Source organism: Coturnix japonica, chromosome 25 (genome assembly GCF_054131305.1).
Source record: "Coturnix japonica strain WE chromosome 25, WE-NBRP24, whole genome shotgun sequence".
NCBI classification, from domain to species: Eukaryota; Metazoa; Chordata; class Aves; order Galliformes; family Phasianidae; genus Coturnix; species Coturnix japonica.
Genome location: NC_140687.1, coordinates 7,198,358 through 7,204,808, shown reverse-complemented (window position 1 = coordinate 7,204,808; position 6,451 = coordinate 7,198,358).

The following is a 6,451-nucleotide window of genomic DNA, read 5'->3' as shown; positions in this document are numbered from 1 at the left end:
GATGCTTCCCTACAATGCGACATGATCCGTCTGTGAATAGGGCATATTTCTTTTCATTTTCTGGTAATTCGTTGTATGGTGGGGCCTCTTTAGCACGTGATACCTCTTCTGCTGGTGATGTTCCAAACCTTTTATCTTCAGGCCAGTCCATGATTACCTCTAGGATTCCTGGACGATTGAGGTTTCCCATTCGCGCTCGCTGTGTAATCAGCGTAATCCACTTGCTCCAGGTGACATCGGTAGCATGATGAGTGGAGGGAACCTGTCCTTTGAACATCCAGTTCAGCACTGGCAGTCGAGGTGCCAAAAGGAGCTGTGTTTCAGTCCCAACTACTTCGGAAGCAGCCCGAACCCCCTCATACGCGGCTAAGATCTCCTTCTCAGTTGGAGTGTAGCACTCTTCAGACCCCTTATATGATCGACTCCAGAATCCCAGGGGTCGGCCTCGGGTCTCTCCTGAGGCTCTTTAAGAGTAAAGAGAGAGTCGTTCTAAAAGCTAAAAAGCTCTATGCCCGCATTCTCCACCAAAAAATCTGTCACGGGTTACTTAGATTTACCTATGCCCGTGACAGGGGAAGCCACCCCGTGGGCCCCCCCCCCGGGCCCGGAAAGGAGGGGGAAAAAGGGAGTGGGATAAAACAGCGACAATCTAAGGAGGAAAAACTTATTTTACTAAATATGATACCGAAATACAAGATAACACAATATAATATAATTGAGGCTAACAAATCGAACGAAACAGAGAGAGAGAGTCCCCGAAAACCGAGAGGCCTACTGTGAACTCTAGGCGACACGGCTGGAACGCTTCCCACTCTCCGAGAAGTTCGAGAGAAGAAGGAGGGAACTCCAGCCTGGAAACGAGATTATATAGAGTCCTGGTCCCGTGACTTATCATTAACCCTGTTGTTCTCTGGGATATGTAGTCTTCTTCTGTGGACTGCACATTCAATAGAAGTATCCATACTTTACATGATGTTATGATGTGGAATACTGATAGCAAAATTACAAAATTACAAAACCATGACAGTGTCACCCAAAGCCCCCTAACCGAGACCCTATAAAAATTCTGAGATGTCCCAAGCCTCATAAATGTGACCCATAACTGTGGGTCCAGCCCCATAACTTCATTCCCAGCCCCATAATTGTGACCCCATAAAGGCTAGTGGGGACCCCAGCCCAATAAGTGGGAACACAGACCCATAAGTGTGACCCCATTTTGGCCAATGGGGACCCCAACCACATAAGTGGGAACACAGGCCCATAAGTATGACCCAAAACACCATAACTATAGACTTGGAGATGGCCCCAGCCCCATAAGTGGGTGTCCAGACCCATAAGTGGGACCCAAAACCCCATAACTGAGTTCCTAAGTGTGAATCCAGCCCCATAAGTGGGACTCCAGCACCATTAGTGGGACTCCAGACCCATAAGTGAGGCTCCAGACCCATAAGTGAGGCTCGTGACCCATAAGTGTGACCCCATAGGGGCCAATGGGGACCCCAGCCCCATAACTGCATCCCCAGCCCCATAACTGTAACCCCAACCCCATAACTGAGACCCTAAAGACTTGGAGATGTCCCCAGCCTCATAAGTGGGACCCCATAGGGGCCAATGGGGACCCCAGCCACATAACTGGGAACACAGACCCATAAGTGTGACCCATAAGTGCCTCCCAAGCCCCATAAGTGCGTCCCCAACCCCATCACTGTGACCTCATAGAAGCCAATGGGGACCCCAGCCCCATAAGTCCATCCCTAGCCGCATAAGTGTGACCCAAAACCCCATAACTGAATCTTCAGCCTGATAATTGTGTCCCCAGCCTCATAACTATAGACTTAGAGATGTTCCCAGCCCCATAAGTGTGACCCATAATTGCATCCCCAGGCCCATAAGTGGGTCCCCAGCCCCGTAAGTGTTACCCATAACTGAGTCCCCAGCCCCATAAGTGGGAACACAGCCCCATAACTGTGTCCCCAGCCCAATATGTGGGTCTCCAGCCCCATAAGTGTGACCTATAACTGCATCCCTAGCCCCATATCTGAGTCCCCAGCCCCATAAGTGTGACCCGGGCCCCATAAGTGTGACCCGTAAGTGAGGCTCCAGCCCCATAAGTGGGTCCTCAGACCCATAAGTGGGACCCCAGACCCATAACTGCGTCTTCAGGCCCATAAGTGTGGCCCATTACTACATCCCCAGCCCCTTAAGTGTGACCCATATCTGCATTCCCAGCCCCATAAGTGTGACCCGTAACTGCATCTCCAGCCCCATAACTGAGTCCCCAGCCCCATAAGTGTGTCCCAGGCCTCATAAGTGCATCCTCAGCCCCATAAGTGTGACCAATAAGTGTAACACCATAGGGACCAATGAGGACCCCAGCCCCATAAGTGTGAACCCAGCCCCTAAAGTGTGACCCATAAGTGCCTCCCCAGCCCCATAAGTGCATCCCCAGCCCCACAAGTGAGACCCCAAACTTCATAACTGCATCTCCAGCCACATAAGTGTGACCCCAATGGGGACACTATGGGGGTCCCTGGTTGACATACCTGAACCCAGCCCCATAAGTGTGACCCATAAGTGGTTCCCCAGCCCCATAGGTTCATCTCCAGCCCCATAAGTGCACCCACAGCCCCATACCTGCATCCCCAATCCCATAACTGCCTCTCCAGCCCCATAAGTGGGAACACAGACCCATATCTGAGTCCCCAGCCCCGTAACTGCATCCCCAGCCCCATAAGTGTGTCTTCAGCATCCTCAAGGGGAAGAGAGCTGGATCTGCTGACAGTGCTGCAGCCTCTGCAACTCTTGGCACAGACCCTGCAGCAGCTCCAAGGTTTTGCTACACGTTCTGCACTTACTCCACACTCTGGACAGATCCCGCTGTCACTCCACCCCTCATAATGAGCTCTGCAGTCACTCCTGCTACAGGTCCGGTAGCTGTTCCATGTATTGCTATAAGAAAATGAAACAAATTCCTCCCAAGGGAGGTGCACTGTGCCAGGAGGTTCAGTCCTGTGGTCACTCCAACCCCTCCAATGAGCCCAGTGGCTGCTCCAACTTCGTCACATGTCCTGTGGTGGTTCCAGCTCTGGCAATGAACTCTGGGGTCACTTCAACTCCAGCAACAGCCTGAAAGTCAGTACAGCTCCTACAGTGAACCCTCTGGCTGTTAAAACCCCTGCAACTAGTCCTGGACTTGCAAACAGATAAACATAGGGATTAGTTCATATATGATTGCAACTGCATATGGTGTATATGTGTGAAAATACACTAAATATATTATATATGTATAAATACATTTGTCATAATTATTTTCTTTTTCTTTTTCTTTTTATCTCAACCCATAAAATTTAAACCACAGCACTGCCCCAAGTCTCTTACTGATCTCCTTGGGACTATTCAGTTTATCCGGTCACGCACTGAAGAGCACAAGAAGATCTTGAGGATTTCTCAGGGAGCAGCTCCTGAGGTATATTCCTTACACCAGCTTTGGAAGAGGCCTCCAGTTCTCTGGACCTGCTCTAAAGGGGCCCTCTTGTTATGGCAGTGCCAGCAAAGAGACCAGCTCTGACAGACCTGTTCATATTGCAGGCTTGCAATAAAATGCATATTGCATTTTAGGTATCTTCAAACGTATTCAGAGAATCTGGATACATGTTTATATGAGCTCTTGGAGTGAAAAAATGGAAATTAGGTAGGAAAGAAGTGTAATACATTTTTATTTATGAGTTCAATTTTTTATTTTTTTTTTTTTTTTTTTTTTTTTCCATTGCTGTATCTCACATAACCAAACAACCAAAGATGCATAGAACATAAAGAACCATCACTGGGAATCCTATGAGGAAATTGTGCATTTTATGGAAGCTGGAATAGTGTGTATTGCAACACCTTCCTGAGAGCGTGCTTGATCTCCCTGTTCCACATGCTGTAGATAATAGGGTTCAGTGTTGGAGGAACCACTGCGTACAGAAGTGCCACTGTCAGATCCAGGAGTAGGGAGGAAATGGACGGGGGCTTCAGGTAGGCAAAAAAGCCAGTGCTGACAAATAGGGAGACAACGGCCAGGTGAGGGAGGCACGTGGAGAAGGCTTTGTGCCGTCCCTGCTCACAGGGCATACTCAGCACAGCCACGAACATCTGCACATAGGACACCACTATGAAAATAAAGCACCCAAAGGCTAAAATGGAACCAAAAAAGAGAAACACAATTTCCCTGAGATAGGAGGCTGAGCAGGAGAGCTTGAGGATCTGGGGGATTTCACAGAAAAACTGGTTGACAACATTGCCTTGGCAGAGAGTCAGTAAAAATGTACTGGCAGTGTGCAGCAGGGAATAGAGAACCCCAGCGCCCCGGGCAGCTGCTGCCATGGTGGCACAAGCTCTGCTGTCCATCAAGGTCCCATAGTGCAGGGGCTTGCAGATGGCAACGTAGCGGTCATAGAACATGATGGTGAGAAGGGAATACTCTGCTGAGAGGAAGTATAAAATGAAGAACACCTGTGCAGCACATCCTGTGTAGGAGATGGCCCTGGTGTCCCAGAGGGCGTTGGCCATGGCTTTTGGGAGAGTGGTGGAGATGCAGCCCAGGTCGAGGAGGGCCAGGTTGAGGAGGAAGAAGTACATGGGGGTGTGCAGGCGGCGGTCGCAGGCTACGGCTGTGCTGATGAGGCCGTTGCCCAGGAGGGCAGCCAGGTAGATGCCCAGCAAGAGCCAGAAGTGCAGGAGCTGCAGCTGCCGCGTGTCTGCCAACGGCAGCAGGAGGAACTCGCTGATGGAGCTGCTGTTGGGCATCAGCTGTTGTTGGGCATGGAGACCTGTTCAGAGTGCAGAAGATAATGACAAGTCCAGACCATTCTCTGAGGCATTCCTCTTGCTATACTATGAAATGTTTTTATTCTCCTACAACAGTGTACATTTAGCACCAGTACTTGCATTTAATTTCATGTCGTTCAGCATTCCTTAAGCAGAAGCAGCATATGGAGCTCTGACCTTCCTCTTATTTTCTTATCCCTTCTCCCTGGATATTTTCATCTGTTTCATGTCTCATATATTTACCCCAAGTGCTCTTAGAGCCCCATACTCCAGTTTCTGTGTCATTCTGTTTCAGTTAGAAAATGCTGCCTGTTTGTAGGATAGGTGAATTATTCATGCCTACAGAAAATGATGATAATTCCATCCTTCGAGAAAGGGGAGACTGAAAGCAAATAATGTGTGACTGTTCACAAAACAAGCAATTGATTGACGAAAAATTCTCAGAACTCCTATTGCCCCTTTTAGATTTCTGACTCCAAACCTCTTTGCCTCAGAACAGGAAATGGAAACCCCCTGCCTTGGCTCTCCTCTTGCAAAGGGCCCTCAGAAACATTCAGTTGTGTAGTGGAGCTGTGATCCTCTGCCCCAGGCAGCAGCTGTGGCAGCACAAGCCCTGCCGGGGGGCTCCTTCCCCCCACATGTCTCCCCGCAGCGCCCTGGGCAGCTCCCCGGGCAGGCTGAGTGCTGAGCCTGGCAGGCGGCAGAGTCCCATACCCGGCACACAGCCCCTGGGGCACAGCAGGGACCCTGCTCTGCAGGACAGCCCTGGGCACCCGCCTGCAGCCCCGGCTGCACAGCCTGCAGCCATGCTGGGACATGCAGCCCCCCCACACACACACACCCCGTAGCTCTTATGCTGCAGCACAGAAGCCCTCAGCTGGACCAGAAGGCTTTTTCCACAGTAAAGAATCATGCATTACCTGCAGCCAATCTGCTATGGAATGTCGCATATTTTGTTAACCCTCTATTAAAAGCAGCTGCATTGCCTACTGCATGAGACTTACCGTGTTGTGGTCTGTGAGCGATGCTCCTTCATAGAGCTCACAGCCCGCTCACACAGTACATATCTTGTAAGCTCAGTGCAATTTCTCTCCTCTCTTTCTGTCACCTGCAGGCTGTGCTGTGCACAAGAGCTGCTCCTGGGCACAGCTGTCTCTCTACATCTCTGCCCACTTTTATGAGCTCCCTGTGTTTTAGGAGCCCAACCCAGCTGAGCAGTAGAGGATGTCATTTTTATCCTTCCCACTTGTCTCCCCTGAGATTTCACTGCATCATCATGGCCAACAGTTCCTGAAAGTCAACAGCATCATGACTGTGCTTTGAAATCTGTTGAATTTAACACCAGATTTCTAGTGGTCAGTGACTAATTCCTGACATGTGGTGAGGCCTCTCAGAGAGTGTTTGCTCAAAGAGGGCTCTCATTCATGTACAGGATATCATAGAATCATAGAATCACCAAGTTTGGGAAAGATTTAAAAGATCATTCAGTCGAGCTGTTCACCTATCATCAATAGCTCCCACAAATCCATGGCCCTCAACACAACGTCCAGTGATTCCTGGAACACCTCCAGGGTCGGTGAATCCACCCCCACTCTTGGCAGTCCATGCCAGGTCCCAAAGTTCAGGACGTGGCATTTGGTCT